Source organism: Giraffa tippelskirchi, chromosome 5 (genome assembly GCF_054371585.1).
Source record: "Giraffa tippelskirchi isolate mGirTip1 chromosome 5, T2T-mGirTip1v1.2.pri, whole genome shotgun sequence".
In the NCBI taxonomy this organism is placed as follows: domain Eukaryota; kingdom Metazoa; phylum Chordata; class Mammalia; order Artiodactyla; family Giraffidae; genus Giraffa; species Giraffa tippelskirchi.
In genome coordinates, this window is record NC_137279.1 from 36,538,821 (window position 1) to 36,555,135 (window position 16,315).

Genomic DNA, 16,315 nt, shown 5'->3' on the forward strand with positions numbered 1-16,315 from the left:
TTCTTAGCAACCAGCCCAGTGCCCAGGGTCGTGCTTCTCCCCTTGGCACTGTCAGGTGGAGACATGAGTGACAGGAGATGTAGGGCCACACATCAGGGGCCTGGAATGCCAGAGCCACCCTGGGATCTTGTCTCTTCTGTTCCCGATCAATCCACCAGCAAGGCCAGCTCACTCTCCCTATAAACACACGTGGCCTCTGCCCTCTTTTCTCCATTTCCCCCTTCTGTCTCAGTCACTTGCAACTGATGTCAAATGGAGGAAAGGAATAAAAACAATAAAATCTGTCTGTGGGATGTTCCCAGGGGAAAGAGAAAGGTTCCACTTGGTTCCTAAAATCACCAAAAGCCCCCTCCCAGAATGTAACCTGGTTGGCTGAATCAGCCTCTCACTCCAGTGGCTGCAGCAGCCTCCCCTCCTGGTTTCTGCCTTTTCCCCCTCAATCCATGCTCACCATGGCAGCCCCAGCCTTCTTTTTAAAACAAAATCAGATCACTTCACCTCCCTGCTTTAAACCCTCTAGCAACTCCCCTATCACCCAAACAATAAAGCCCTAACTTCCCCTGGCACAACACACCCTACAAGCCCTGGCCTAGCCCTGTCCACCTCCCAGCACTAGGGCTTCTCTCTGTCCACCAAGCACCCTGAGCTCTCGGCCTCAACTCCTCTAGACTATGTTTCTCCTGCTGAAAATATTCCACCCCTCTTAGGATGGGTTTCCACTTTCTATTCCTCCATCTCAGCTAACTGTCATCTCCTCAAAGGAGCCTCTTGGACTGCCCAGTCACTTCCCACCACTCATCCTGTCTCCATTCCGCACTAAAGATTTCCTTGTCATTCTTTTGGTGTGGGTTTGTTTGTTGTCTGCTTGCCTAACCAGAACTCCACGAGAGCTGGACTGTCTTGTCACTCTATCCCTAATGATCAGAAGACACCAGGCCCTCCATAAGTGTTGAATAAACATAACCAGATCTTCTGTGGCACAGCCAGAAGTGGGGAGAATCTGAGTCAGACAGGATCAGTTCTGCAGACCAGACCTAAGCACAGACTTGCCCCAAGCCCACACTCTTGTGTGGTGAGGCAGGACACCTCTGAGACCTCGGGTCACTCAGACTACAGAGGACCCCAGGCTGTGGCCAAATGGCCGGGTGAGTGAGGAGGGGCTCGGCCATGACATTCCCGCTCAGAGCCCTCTGAGTTCCCAAGCTTCACTACCAGGGCCAAGACGGCCGATGCCGGGATGTAGGAGTCCCTGAGGACTCACAGAGCCCATACCTTATGCCGGGTGCAAATCTCAGCTGGCATGGCCCCTGGGAGTCAACAGTGAGTGGAAACTTCAGAAAAGGAAAAATTGATGGGCATGTTTTGCCGAAGGAAAGAAGAAAACAAAAAGCCTGCCACGGAGGACAGAACCACCAAACACTGCCCCCTGGAAAAGAGGCTCCACAGACACTCTGGCAACTTGCTCACATGCAGGGCACAGGCGGCTGGGGAGACCATCCAGAGGCTTGAGGGTGCCTGGGCTTGTCATCCCAAGACCCATGACCATCAGGGAAGCAGAGTCGTACAAGAAAAGCCCAGGAAAGGAGCAGAGACGTATAGGAGTTGGTGCTGACCCAACCGGACGACTGCACAGCCACCAGTCTACACAGACCCATTGCCATCAGGGAAAAACAGCTGCACATCCTCAATGTGGATGGACCAGTTCCTGGACACTGGGAAGATGAGTCTCAGCCACACGATTACTCCACCACAGCAACGAAAGGCCACGCTTACAGCTGATCTGCAAATCTCTAGCCTTTATCCATGGCTTCTGCTGGTTCCCAAGGTGGCATGGCCCAAAATGACCAGGTCTGCTGCTCTAGGAACCACTCAAACCTGGGGAACACCAAGGCACCCATCTCTGCAAGTACCTCCTCCCTGCAAGTTCAAAGTCTAGTGTTGCAGCACTTGGCCACTGGAGGGAGGGGCGGGACACGCCTGTCCTTGGCACCTGTGGTGCCTGCCATACCTGACCCTACAACCAGAGCACAAGCAGGTGAGTCGGGGCTGCCGCCTCCAGTCTGGCACACATAGGAGGAGCAGCCCCCAGGCCTGCCTTCCCAGCCACGCTCCAGGGCCTCAGCCTCAGCCCCCCACCCTAAGATGCTGTCCATCAGCTTTATCAACCCAAGCCCTCTGGGCTGGTCCCTTCAGATTGTAAGAGAATACTGGCTAATGATCAATATGTGGTAAGTTACCTGCTTTGTATCAACCCTCCCCCCATGGGCTTCCCAGGTGGTGTAGTGGTAAAGAATCTGCCCGCCAATGCAGAAGATGCAAGAGACACAGTTTCAATTCCTGGGTCAGGAAGATCCCCTGGAGTAGGAAATAGCAACCCATTCCAGTATTCCTGCCTGGAAAATTCCATGGACAGAGGACCCTGGTGGTCCATGGGGTTGCAAAGAGTCGGACATGATTGAGCACACGCACATACATCTACCTTATGATCTGCCACAATTGACACCTGCAGGTAAATATCTGACAGTACCAGCCCTGTAGGCTACCCATCCCAGGTACCTTAAGCATGGGGCTAACTTCTGAGCTGGGGTCGAAAGATATCTGTGTCCTCTTCTCTAAGGTGGGTCCTGCCTGGGCTGGAGGGCCACCAAGAGAGCCCCAACAAGTCACACCTGAGCTCAGAGCAGAGCCAGAGCTGCTGGATACATAGATGTGTTGGACCTACCATTCCCAGAGATGATGTTCAAAAATGACCCGTTAGGTGGCTCCAGGAGCCATGTTTTCCACAGGACTCACCTGGAGTACCTGCACACTGCCGGCACCACCCAGTGTCATACAGTGGTGATGCTGGGAGGATTCTCCAAGGTCAGTGAGTCCCATCTCTTTATTTTACTCATGGGGAAACAGAGGTCCAGAGGGGAAAAAGCAGTGACATGAAGTAGAGCCAAGGCCAAAATGCAGATTCCGAGGCCCTGGCTCTTTTCTCAAACCTGCATAGTCTCAGTTTTGCTTAGGAGAGCTAAGCTACCCACCGCTGAGAAAGGCCGATGCAGTCTCTCCCCTAAGAAGGAAACCCTGGCCTGGCCAACAACAGTCCCACCCACATTTCTCAGTGACATCTTGGGAATCTTGGGAGTGGTTACCTTTGCATCCCAAGAACCTGGGGTCCGAAGTCCATTCCCACACACACCACGGGAGCAGCAGGACCCTCTTCTACAAGAAGGGCCAACGCCGAGACAGCAGGAAAGGCAGGTAAGATGGATGGTCTTCGCCTTCACTCAGAGAGGGCTGTTTCCCTACCAAAAGGAGAAAGGAAAACAGATTTATTTGGCTACTGTTGAGACCTACAGAGCTACTCAGAGAGAAGGACAATGGAGGGTAAGGTTCAGACACCTTGCACAGCAACCAGCCAACAAGGTAAGAGATTCTCAGGCCTTACCTAGCGATCAGCAGATGGCATCACCATGGTGCATGCCATGCCTGACCCTACAACCAATGTACCCTTTGCACGATCATTAGCCAGCTACTACAAGGTTGTCCCACCTAATGAAAGAATCAAATGGGTAGAAACGAAAATAGGCCAATCAGGTGCCACCCCAAGTAACAACAGAGTGACCACACCCTAGACTCGGCACCAGGGGTGAAAGGTCAGCCTGAAAATGAATCAAGCTGACACTGGAAACCAGATCAGACCCATACAACCAAACCAACCCTTGGCCTCCCCAGCCTCCTGCACCCTCCAACGTCCCCTCGACCAGCTCCCAGCTGCTCCCCTGACCCCCACAGTGGCCTTATGGGAGTCTCTAAAAATGGAATAAGCAGGTGTCTCTACAGCTACTACAATGGTGAGTTTGGCCTCTTCTCTTTCTTTCCCCTTCCCCATGCTGGCTCTGTGCCCTTATATCTCATTAAAAAAAAAGAAGAGAGGGTACACACACATGCCCCCTAAAAGGGGGCTGCTGAGGTTCATTTGTGATATAGGTGTTGGGCCAGAAAAAAGTGGCCAAAGAAACTTGGTAGGTTTGCCCTGCTACCGGCAACCTTTGTGTCAATTTAAGCAAATATTGTGGTGTTTCCATGGTGATTCCTGTTTTGAACATCCACTACACTCACTTTTTAAAGGGCTTTTCCTGTTTGCGTTTCAACTCCAAACCTGTAAATATTTTCAGCCTTTTTAGAAAAATTAGCCCACGTGCGTGCAAACACAGATACACCACCACCGACACTGGCACACAACCTCCCGGGCCTGGAGTTCCAGCCTCACAGATGTGAGAGCAGGGTGCAGGAACCCCGAGGGGGCTGTCTCTCTGCTCTCACACCCACCCGGCACACATAGGGCTGGCATCAGGGAGGGTGGAGCCTAAAAGGCCAGTCCTTCCCTTCCCCCTCTGCCAGGTCACTGCAGCACCCTCGGTGCCCGGCCTGTGTATTCCTAAAGCCTGTGAGTGGGCTCAGCCCTGACTCCACAGTGTGGCATGGTGTGGGCAGCGGCCTGGCAGGTTCTCCCACTTGGCCCAGCCCCTGGATCCCCTGGGGCCTCCCTGGAGTGCACGAACCCCTCCTCTCCTGTCTCCCAAGGTTGGGCCATGAGTGGAAGGGGGTAGTTGGTGCTCTGAAGGCCAGAGCTTCCAGCACCCGCTCCACCCTACCTCTGCTCTGGGCAATGCCACCGACCCCAGCTCCCCGGAGAAGCTTCGGGGCAGCTCTGCAACAGTGGTCCCGGGCTTGGAGCAGCCCAGCTCCCACCCCACCCTTCGGCAGGGTTAACAGCGGGTTTCCTGGTTTCCATGGATTCCTGCCAGGCCCCTAATGTGAGTTTCGTGTGATTTGGGGGAAGTGAATTTCCTTTGTTTTCCAGTTTGGGAATATTTTTTTCTTTAAAAAAGAGGAAAAAACACTTTAATGGGAACTTCAGGGCCACTGAGAGACTCACTCCTCTGGGCTCTGACACGCCCCTCACTGTTGGTTCAGAACCCCCCAAAGCCTGGGGCAGCTCATCCACTGACCAAACATCTCTGAGCTGGAAGATGGGGTGCCAGCCATCACCTACCGCTCCCCATCCCCAGATCACACTTCTGCTGGGGGGCTCTACTCAGATATCCCATCAGAAGGACTGCTGCCCCACCTGAAAGCCAGCTGCTTACACAGCTGGAGGACACTCCCCCGCTTCCAGGCACACACGTTTCCCCAGAGAAAAGGTCAAGAGACACGAAGGGTAGGGTTCCTCCCTGGCTCCTGGCAAAGAGCTAGAAAGACCCGAGTCTGACCACACACAAAAGGTGAACATGAATAAAACCAGGGTCTTACATCCTGGTTCAGAAGGGGTTTTCCAGTTACAGAGGAAGGGGGTCTTCCAGACTCTGGTGGGGACTTTGGCCTCCGCCAGCTGAGGGAGGGGCCGGTCCTGGGCAGAGGGACCTTCTCAGCTTTGGCAGCAAGAACAACTGAGTAAAGGGTGTGGCCAGGCCTTCTCCTCCTCCTTCCCATTCCTGCATCCCCCAGCCCTGCCAGAGTGTGGCCAAGCTCCAGGACCATCCCCAACCAAGTGGCCTGACCCATTTACCAAACCAGGGCACAGGCCCCTGTCTGCCGTGGACAGGGCCCTCCCACAGCACAGGCCCTAGGGCCATGGCAGCAGCAGGAATCTTGGTCAGTAGGTACAGAGCCCAAAGGACCAAGCTCTCTGGCCAGCAGGTGAAGGGGTGAGAAGTCAAGTGCAGGCACAGAAATAACACTGGGCCGAGACTCAGAAGACAGGGGTCTGAGTCCCAGTTCTGCTGCTTAACTCACTGTGGGCCCTTGGACAAGCCATGTACTCTCCCCAGGGCCCGAAACCTTACTGGTCCAACAATGGTAACGCCTTCTTCCCGCCTACCTAGCAGACGTGGAGGATCAACAAGAGACATGAAAGGTGTTCAGAGTGTTCTAGAAACGCTCTTGACTCCCCGCACCCTCTTCTTGAAAGTCTCTTCAAGGTAACTTTTCAGGATCTACCTCAAGCAGGCCCATGTGCCCCTCTACTCCCTTCCTTGTGAAACTTTCCCTGTGGCATTTAAATCTGGACTAAAGTCATTTGTGCACGAGTCTGTCTCCACCATTGATTTTTAAATCCTCAAGGGCAGAGACCAGGTCTTAATTATTGTTGCATCCCCAGCATTTAGCACAACAGCTGGCCCACTGTGGGCAGCACAAGTGTTTGTGAGATTGAACTAGTCCCTGATTTCATGTCAGAATCAGATGGGCCTGGCGCAGCTTCATCCCCCTCCTCCGACAGGAAATTTTGCCACCTACTTTCATGCTTGCTTCTGTTTCATTCCTCTAAGCCCCAACCTATGTCCTGGTCTCTCCCAACTCCTCCATCAACACCATGAATTCATAACTTTCAGGTTCAACGAGACGGCTTGGTTACATGCCCCTCCTCCAGCTGATTCCGGTAAGAGGTGCTTGAGCACCTACTATGTGCCAGGGAACATAGTGGGAGTGGAGGGCACACCCTCTGCCATGAGGCCTATGTGAGAAGAAATATTAATTTTCCAGACACCTTCTATTCACTAAACAGCGTGTCGAGTGCTGTGTATGTATAATCTCATTGAATCTTTACAACATGAAGTAGGAAGGATTATGATCCCTGTGGCTAGATTGGGGAAGGCAGGCACAGAGATATATACCAAGCGACTTTACAAAGGTCATGTAGCTCACAAGTGCTGGAGCAAGGCCTGGACTCAGGCTGATGGGCTCCAAGGCCCAACTCACTTGAAAGTTCCCCTCGTCCCCACCCATGACCTCAGTCCCCACCCACACCTAATGTTTTTTCCCCTCCTGAATCTCAGTTCTCCTGCCCTCCAAACAAGTCTCCATCAAATCCTCAGAGTCACCTGAAAGCATTCAGAGATCACAACCCAGAGGGAAGGCAAAGGCCAAGGTTAGGTTGGAGGGAGGTGAGGCCTATGGTGATGCACCTGGTGAGCAGGAGGAACCCCTGGATCCTGGTCACCAGGGTCCCAGCTGTGGGCATGACCTCCTGGAGAAGAAAGGGGTTGGGCCACCCGACGCTGTCACTTGATGGGATAAGGAAGAGGCAGCCACCCAGGAGAGGGCCACTCTGAGTCAGGAGGCCCTCTGGGTATGGGACAACCTCTATGTCTTCTCTCCAGACCCAGGGTTAAGCCAAGAGGCTTTATCCTGGGGTGGGTGGGTGGGTACACAGAGATTTCGGCTGTCTCCCCCACATCAATACCTCCTGCTGCAATGAACACCTGCTTCAGAGATGCAGGGCTGAGAAGTAGGGCCACGAGATCCCCTGACCTTCACCGGATGAATGTGCAGTTGAGGCGGGGGTCACCTAGCATCTCCCCAGTGGTGAGAAGTCACTGGGAGGTGTGGCAGGGAAAGATCTAAATCCAAGAGGATAAAGAGGTGGAAGATCAGGCCAGGTGGGGAGAGGACAGAGCCCTAATGAGCAGATTTCATAAACCACCTGGAGTGAAAACAAAAACACAGACTTGCACATTGCCCAACTTCAGGGCTGTATGGAAAAGGGGGAAAAAAAAACAATAAAAAAATCCACATCTTAATACAAAAATCCTACACGATGTGTTGTGGCACGAAAATGTTTTTCACTGCATTTTTCATCTGTGATCTCACACAGCCTACGACGGGTACGCCCAACTCAGGAGGTATTTGATGGTACACAAACAAGGCAAACACATACACAATGAACGAAAACAAGAACAGCAAAGATTCAGATTGGTCCGAGCTGGCATCTCATGGCTTCAGGTGGCCTCTAGAGATGGCTACACTGGCTCCAAGCATGGGCCCCCTTTAGATTCCTGAGGGAGGAATAAACGGGGCAAGAACAAGCTCAAATGGAAGGAAACGTGTGGAGTTCTGAGCATTCAGAACCAGGGGAACTCCAGGCCAGCTGGTTGTCTGGCTTTCTCCACTGCCGGTGCTGTCCCGTCATCGACAGAGGCCAGAGGGGGATCGCACACCCCGAAGGCCCCTCCTGTGTGTCACTTACCCCACAGTCACTATCTGTCTCCTGTTTGCCCCACCCCTCCCCCCTTTTAATTGTTGGATAAGTTTACAGAGCTGTGTGCCAAAAACAATCAACTCTAGGGAACAGAGTTATACAAAAAAGGGCGTGTCGCCAGAGGGAGACGGATATCCATGGAAACCGCCACCTTTTCTTAGTAGCCTAGGTAAAGCCAGGGGGAGGGGGAGGGGTGGGGTGGGGCTCCACCCAGAACAGGTCCCCAGAAAATGCTGGGGTCGCTGATGACCTGAGGGAGCCACGTCTCCTGGGGAGGGTCAGGAAGTGGGGTCAGCCAGAGACCACCACCAGGGCAGAGCTGTTGGAACTCGAGGGCACACACACACGCTTGTGTGCACACACACACCACCTCATCAGATCACTGGGCCAGGAGGCCATAGTAGTTTTGTGTACAAGCTTTGGAGCCAGACTGCCAGGTATGAGCTGTCATTTACAAGCTGTGTGACCCTGGGCAAACAAACTCCTTTGACTTCTCTGTGCCTCAGTCTCTCCATCAATAAAATGAAGATACTAATGCCCTTCCTGCATATGGTTATGAGGATTAAATACTGTATTACGTGTAACATGCTGAGAAAAGTATCTGGTACATAGTAGGTGCTAAAAGTACTTAAGAAATTAAATCAATCAAAAGGGCTAAATGAAAAGAATGGAGGAACGTTTCTAGCCTCTGCCCCAGTTGAGGAGGAAAAGAATGATAGTTTACGTTTATTAAGGACTATGTGCCGGGGACCTGAATATATTAATACAAATAACCATCACAAGAAGCCAATGAGGCAGGTTATTATCCTAACTGGATACTTAAGGAACAAAGACTCAGAGAGGTATATGACCCACCCAAGGTCACATACCAGGGAGAGATTTGAACCCAGGCCTGTCCGACACCTACACAACACGCTGCTTGGCAAGGAGAGGGAGAGGGAAGCAGGTGGGGAGGAAGCAAGAGAGGGATAGATGAGCTTCCAGGAGGTTCTCTTTCCAGACGGACTTAGATGCACAGCAGTGCAACCCAAATATGTTTTTCTTCAAGCTTACAAAGGAAAATGGAAATCCCCTGAACCAGTGACCACTGATGGAAAGAATAAGTAGAGGAAAGCTGCGATGGCCAATAGGCTCAGGTATCCACATTCCTCAGGGGGTCCTGTTCCAGTCCCAATCCCAAGGAGACAAAAGATGCTCTCCAGAATCAAGAGGTCCCTGGAGGGGAGGTGGCAGAGTTAGTGGGTCCACCTCCTATTGATGAGGGCCCAACGCCTGGGAAAGATCCTGGGAAGAACCCAAGTGTCTGCCTTCTAAGAACCCAGGCAGATTCCTGGAGGGGACAGGGCACAGACAAGGGGAACATAGGCCTCTCGTGTTGCCAGGTCAGGCCCAAGTATGCGCAGGAGGCCTGGAAGGCTGAGAGCTAGAGTCAGAGGCTGCCCACCCTGAACGGTCTGGTTCTTACCCTGCTTGGAGACAGAGGCCACACAGGCTTGGTGGCTCATCCCTTTCTGCCATCGACCACCCAAACTCATTCAGATATTTCCTTTCTCACTTGCTTTTTTAAAAAAAATTTAATGTTCTCTATAATTCATCCGTCCCAGAAGATAATCGATAGAGCCCGTAATGAAAATCTGAGCCATATTTTATGATCCGCTGCAAGCAGAAAGGGCCACATCAGCAGGTCCGGTTTCGGTACTCCCTATCTGTCTTACCCACTGCCCCGGGGATTACTTACCAGCCAGCCCTGGCCACAGCCCCCCACCCAGAGCTCTGCCCTTGGCCACCCAGGAAGGCGTGGACTGCCCAGCTGGTAAAGAGACTCAGGCCACTACCCTGGCATCTCCCTGACGCTCACTCCACCAACCCTAGTCACAGGATGGTCACCCACCATTGCGGGTGTCCTTCTGAGTCTTTCTGAAGCTGTCCTCCCCCCGCCCCCCACCAGGACCCTGGCACCCCCCCCCACCCTGGAATCTTACAATCCTCTTCAGTCAGGGCCCTTCCAGAAGCCAGAAGACCCTCACTAGGACCTGGAGGCCTGGGCAGGCCTCAAGGAGCCAGGCCAGCCCCCATCATGGCTTTTGCTCCCCACCAAGAAAGGCCTTTGGTGGCTCCCGGGGCGGGGGCGGTTCCTGAGGAACATCTAGGACCCTCTGGTCAGTGGAGGGAAATAATGATTGCTCATGGACGGAGGAGCCTGGTAGGCTACAGTCCATGGGGTCGCTAAGAGTCGGACACGACTAAGCGATTTCACTTTCACTTTTCCCTTTCATGCACTGGAGAAGGAAATGGCAACCCACTCCAGTATTCTTGCCTGGAGAATCCCGAGGACGGCGGAGCCTGGTGGGCTGCCATCTCTGGGGTCGCACAGAGTCGGACACGACTGAAGCGACTTAGCAGCAGCAGCAGCAGCAGCATTATTACCACCTCGAGCACATTCCCCTCTTCTTGGTCTCTGCCCTGTGAGGTGAAGGGTATGGATGAGCCAGTCTGAGGGGACTCACGTTGGCTGAGGGGGGCATCCCCTTCTGCTCTGACAGGACTCACTGAAGGAAAAGCAGAGTCCCACCCCTTGCCCTGGCACCACTAGTGGGAGCCAAACAATAGGTGAGGCCAGGCTCCTCCCAGAACTCTGCTGCTTGGCACCAATCAGAGAGCGCCACATCACCAGTGCTGGGATGGGTGACCCAGGGGGCCCAATCAGAGCCCAGAGAATGCTCCAACATCGCAGGAGCAAGAGCTTAAACCAATAAGAAGTGTGATCCAGCCATAGTGTGGACCACTACACAGTCATCAACAGACATTTACAGAAAGCAGGAAATTGTTAAGAGACAAAATTCATATGATTCTACCATTTAGAAGGCTGTCCAGTAGAACTTTCAGTACTGTTCAGTATGGCAGCCACTGGCCACGTGCGGCTATTGAGCACTGGAAATGTGGCAAGTGTGACTGTGGAGCTGAATTTTTAATTTTATTTAATTTTAGTTCAAGTGATCACACATGCCTAGAGGCTACTGTATTGGACAGCACAGGTTTAAAGAAAGAAATTCTTAAATGTAAAAAAAAAATCTTAATAAAAGATTTAAAAGCCTGTTATCTCAAGGCAGTAGAATAATCATTATTAACTATAACAACAGAAAGTGTTAATGTTTATGCCATGTGTCAGGCTCAGTGGCCAATAGTTCAAGCGATCATCACACTGAATTGTCACCATCTTCCAAGATACATATGAGCGTTATCCCCACTTTATAAATGCGGAAACTGAGGTTGAGCAATAAGAAGTAACTTACCCAAAGTAACAGCGCTGGGTGGCAAAGATGGGTCTCAAACCCAGGTATCTCTGTTCACCTGATCTGTACTTTTAACTACACTATGTATTTTTAAACTATTCTCTTCACAGGTTTTTTTTTTATATTTTCCAATGAGCCATGAACATGACTTGCAATCAGGAAGAGCATGTCTTTTTTAAAAAGACCAAAAAGAGGCAAATTATTTTTCCCCAGGAGGGAAGTTTATGGAGAGATTACTGGGGACTCCTGCCAACTGGGCCTCCAGTTTTTGGATGGAGAAAAGAGAAGGCAGTGTGGTTGCAGGTCCCCTCTGTCCCTGCTGCTCCTACTGCCCAGATGCCTGGCACTCAAGGAGGTCTCAGGACAGACGATGCTGGGCTGAGGATCCTCCAGCCGCCAGGCTGCCAGTAGGATCCAGTTTCCTCCCGGCCCCACCCTGGAGTCACTTCCTGACAGGTTTCTCAGCAGTTTTGCAATCATCACCCAGGTCTGCATCTTAAAGAAGGCAGCAGGCCATGGGGCTGTCTGCAAAAGGCAACACACACCATTCTTATCATGCACCACCCTTTCCCACTACCTTCTAGTTGTTATTGCTGTTGTTTAGTCGCTCAGTCGTGTCTGACTCTTTTTGCAACCCCATGGACTGTAGCCTGGCAGGCTCCTCTGTCCATAGGATTTCCTAGGCAAGAATACTGAAGGGGGTTGCCATTTCCTTCTCCAGGGATCGAACCCGCGTCTCCTGTATTGGCAGGCAGATTCTTTACCACTGAGCCACAAGGGAAGCCCCATGTTACTACCTTCTAGAAGAGCCAGGAGCTCTGGGCCAGCAGCCCAAGCCTGGGATATGCTATCTGCCCTCTGTGGGCATGGAGAGGGTTGTTTTCCCAGAGGGGGACAGTCATTGGCCCCATTCACCCACTCTTGGGACTGCAATTAGGTTCAGAACAGGGGGATGAAGAAATTCCCTTTGAAAAGTCTGTGATGAAAGAAAAAGGCCCAGCAAGTACTGAACCTGGCTAGAAATGGAATCAGGAAAGACTGGATTTTGAGTTGTTTTTGCTTTTTTTCCATAGCACCAACCTGAAGGGTGGGAGAGAGGGAGCAATTACCCCCACTTGATCTGGTTTCCATTTCAATGTTCCCCTCCCCACCCCACCCCCCCGCCGAGATGCACAGATTGTTCAGGTTTCAGGGTAGGCAGGATAAATGTCCTTACTTAGAAGGTTTTTATTATTATTATTATTATGGATTTTTGGTTCCATGCTGTCTGCAGTTCTCTGTCATTTCCAATCTACCTTATGTTCCCCTTGGATTTATATATTTATTTTTTGGGGTTGGTTTCAGGTGCTTCTAGTTTATCAAACAATCAGCCCTGTGAGGTACGCTGGGTGTTTCCAGAAATTACATCACAAAAAATCATGCAATTAAAGTGTAAGAGGAAAAAAAAACATAGCTGTTGCTTAATTTTGTATTTTAATTAGCGACTTATTGTAAATGTGGACTTTTAAAATGGAGGCACCTAAGCAAAGCCAGTCAACAAGTTTTTCTAATGAATTAATTTCACCTCTTCCCCCCTCCTCCTCCTCCTCATGGCAAATGTCATCTTCCAGATTTTCTTTGCCCTCTTTTTTTTCTATTCCACTTTTTACTTCTTGCCCAACACATATTAGAAAAAGGATGTGTATTAGTCGCTGAGTGGTGTCAGACTCTTTGTGACCCCGTGGACTGTCGCCCGCCAGGCTACTGTATCCATGGAATTCTCCAGGTAAGAATACTGGAGTGGATTGCCATTCCTTTCTCCAGGGGATCTTCCTGACTCAGGGATTGACTCCGGGTCTCCTGCACTATAGGCAGATTCTCTACCATCTGATCCACCAGGGGGCCCCTGAAATAAAAAAAATCAGGAACCCTGGCACTGAGGACTCTTACAGGAGCCCTTCCTTATATATATGACCATGGAAGAAACCTTGATGATGAGGGTTCTGGCTGAAGATCCAGTGTGAAGTTTGCCACTGTGCCCATTGCCCTGTCCCCAGCACTGTTTCACTGAGGCCAAACCCCTCTGTGCTCAGTCCCAGAGATATCCCTCTGCTTCTGGAGAGAGAAGAAAGCCCAATGCCGCACAGAGTGCCAAGGCAACAGGAAGAGGGTGGAGTCTCAGGCCACCTGGAGCCTGAACAGATATGAGGTGAAGAGATGGGAAGCTCCCAATGTTGTGAAACCCAAGAGACCTCTGGTTGCCTGGAGGAAGGGGGAGAGAGGGCACAGGAGGGAAGAGGAAGAGGGAACACAGAGCCAGAGGATAGAAGCCGAAACCAGCAAGGTCTGTCCAGGTCGCGTGGCCACACAGAGAAAGCACACATCCGTGAGTCCCAGGCACCTCCTGAGGGTCGATCCGCCATCATGGGTGTGGAGTCCTGCTCTTCCCCTTGTAGAAAGCTCACAGCTCTCAACCTCTCTGGTGGTCCAGTGGTTAAGACACCACACTTCCAAGGCAGAGGGTGTGAATTTAATCCCTGGTCTGGGAACTAAGAGAGTTCACAGCTCAGGGAGTAGGGGACAGGAAAGTCAACTAATCTGCCCCTTTTAGCCTAGTTTCTGGGATAGAAGGCTAAGGATGGGGAAGAGTCCCCTAGTTCTCTGTTCAGTCCTGCCATCCCAGGAAAGGTAGACAAGACTCAGAATTCCCAGCCAAGGGAAGACCCCTGGAAGCTGCTTATGGCCTCCGTGTCCCTGTTCACAGGGACTCATCTGAGCCCTCCTGTCACCCCAGAGTCTAGGCCAGCTTAATAAGCGTGGGTGTCCACCTGAACACCAGACAGATGCATGCCTCCTACTCAGTGCTCCAAAAACAGTGCAGAGACACCATAGAGAAACACTCTTCTGGGGCAAGCCAGGGTATTCAGTACCATGGGCAAAACTCCACCCTGGCCATTTTTATTCTGAACAGGAAGAACTGTAATGCTGGGCTCAGGAAAGGTTGTCATTTACCTGCCCCTGCCTCACGACCACACTGGTGGGGGAGGTGGGCACTCAAGAAGGCTCTGGAACACCTGGAGGCAGAATCCTGGCCCCTGCTCCCTGAGATTCCCAAAGAAAGGAAGGAAGAGAGGAAGGAAGAACCTCATTCCTCCAGGGAGGAAGGGGCTGGACCTCCGTGTCATCACTCACCGGTGGGAACCCAGACCCAACCTCACAACAGATCCTGCTCGGTTCAGCTTCAATCGGAAAGGAAGGCACCCATCAAACAGGGGCCAGGCAGGGATGTGGGCACCAAGATTAGGAATTTGGAAAACCATCTGAGGAACCTGGCCCTGGGAAGACAGCAACAGGATTTAATATCTTATCCCGGCTGTCTGGTAAACACCCTGAACCATCCCCACACTCCGTTAGGCAGCCTCGGATCCTCAGGTGTGCTGGCGACGGGCAGGTAGAGACAGATGTGGGCAGAGACAGGAAGGGGGGAGGGAGTATAGGCCTGGGGGGAGGGGGGAGGGAGGAGCTGGCCTGGAAGGATAGGATGGGTGGCAGCCAAGCCAGACAGTCAATGAAACAGCTGACAGGTGCAAGGAAGGGGGGCAGGGAGAAGAGAAAGGTGAGCTGGGGGTTCAGAATACTTGGGGATGTCACCGTCACTCCCCAGGGGAGCTGAGTGGGATGAGAGAAAGAGTTAGAGGCTTGCGGGCCAAAGACCTAAGAGTCCTGGCTGCCCTTTTTCCCAATTAAAGGAGAAATCCAGGCCTCGCGCTCCTCCAAACCAACCAGGACTGAGAAGCTGGTGGGGGCTAGCTTCCAGAGCTTACTGGCCACCTATGAGAGCAATCTGCTAGTATCCTTTAGGGTCACCCTCTCGCCAACACACATACACAGATGGGCTTGGATTGTTGAGCTGCTCAGTTGTGTCTGACTCTTTTTCGACCCCATGGCCTTGTAGCTCACCAGGCTCCTCTGTCTATGGGATTTTCCAGGCAAGAATACTGGAGTGGGTTGTCATTTCTTTCTCCGGGGGATCGTTCTGACCCAAAGACTGAACCCATGTCTCCTGCATTAGCAGAAGGATTCTTTACTACCGAGCCACCGGGAAAGCCCACATACACATATATCCCACGCCAAAAAGATTGTCAAATCAATCAAAATGGAGCTTTCTTCTACTCTAGTCTAGAGCTGACAGAAGAAGCTGGGAGGGTAGGGGGCAGCTCTGAGCGACTCAGAGGGGACTCAGACCTCCAGAGATGGCTTGGGGTGAGTGAAGAGTAGACTAGAAGAAAAGAGGGGCCCAGGCTGGTCCTTGGGGTGTTCCTGGGCAAACCACCTTTGCTACGATCCAAGCACAGAGGTCAGGCCTGCCACCTCCACCACCAGGCCCAAGCAGGCCACACAACTAATTCTCTTTTCCCATTTCCGTCTGCTCCTAGATGTAATTACAGTTTTGGATTGCAATCCACCCAAAGTGTAACCCTGATGCACTCTCCCTGCTCTCAGAGAATCGGAAACCATTTCCAAAGCTAAAAGGCTCACCCCTTTTAAATGTTTTCATCGGCTGGCTTCTTCCAGCCACACTCTCAAAGCTGCCCTGGCCACCTCCGTCAGCACTGGTCCTCTCTCTCTGCCCCCTCAGAACCACAGGATCTCCTGTGTTCCCAGCAAGGGGAAGGAAGAGGTTTCCTGGACTGCTGTGGGTCTGGGCTTGGGGTCCCCTGCCCCTCAGAACCACAGGATCTCCTGTGTTCCCAGCAAGGGGAAGGAAGAGGTTTCCTGGACTGCTGTGGGTCTGGGCTTGGGGTCCCCTGCCTTCTGCACATCCTCTAAACCCCAGGATCCCAAGAAATTCCATCCATGGCCTCTTGATCCAAGAGCCCAAGATGGAAAACCTTCCTCCTCCAACCATAACCATGTGGAACGCAGACCCCTCCGCTCCAAACATAATTCTGTGGGCCCGAGAAGAGCCACCAGGGGAGGCTGGGAGCCTGTGCCCACCCTCCCCTGCCCCAGT

General features: G+C 52.1%; 1 protein-coding gene across 1 annotated transcript in view; it reads right to left on the reverse strand.

The window, feature by feature from the left end:
- CASZ1 (castor zinc finger 1) overlaps positions 1–16,315 on the reverse strand; it is a 154,931-nt gene that overhangs the window by 117,891 nt on the left and 20,725 nt on the right. The window contains exon 2 of the mRNA XM_081489424.1: positions 3,141–3,293. The gene's annotated coding sequence lies outside the window, so the exon portion shown is untranslated. The remainder of the gene's footprint in view (positions 1–3,140; positions 3,294–16,315) is intronic.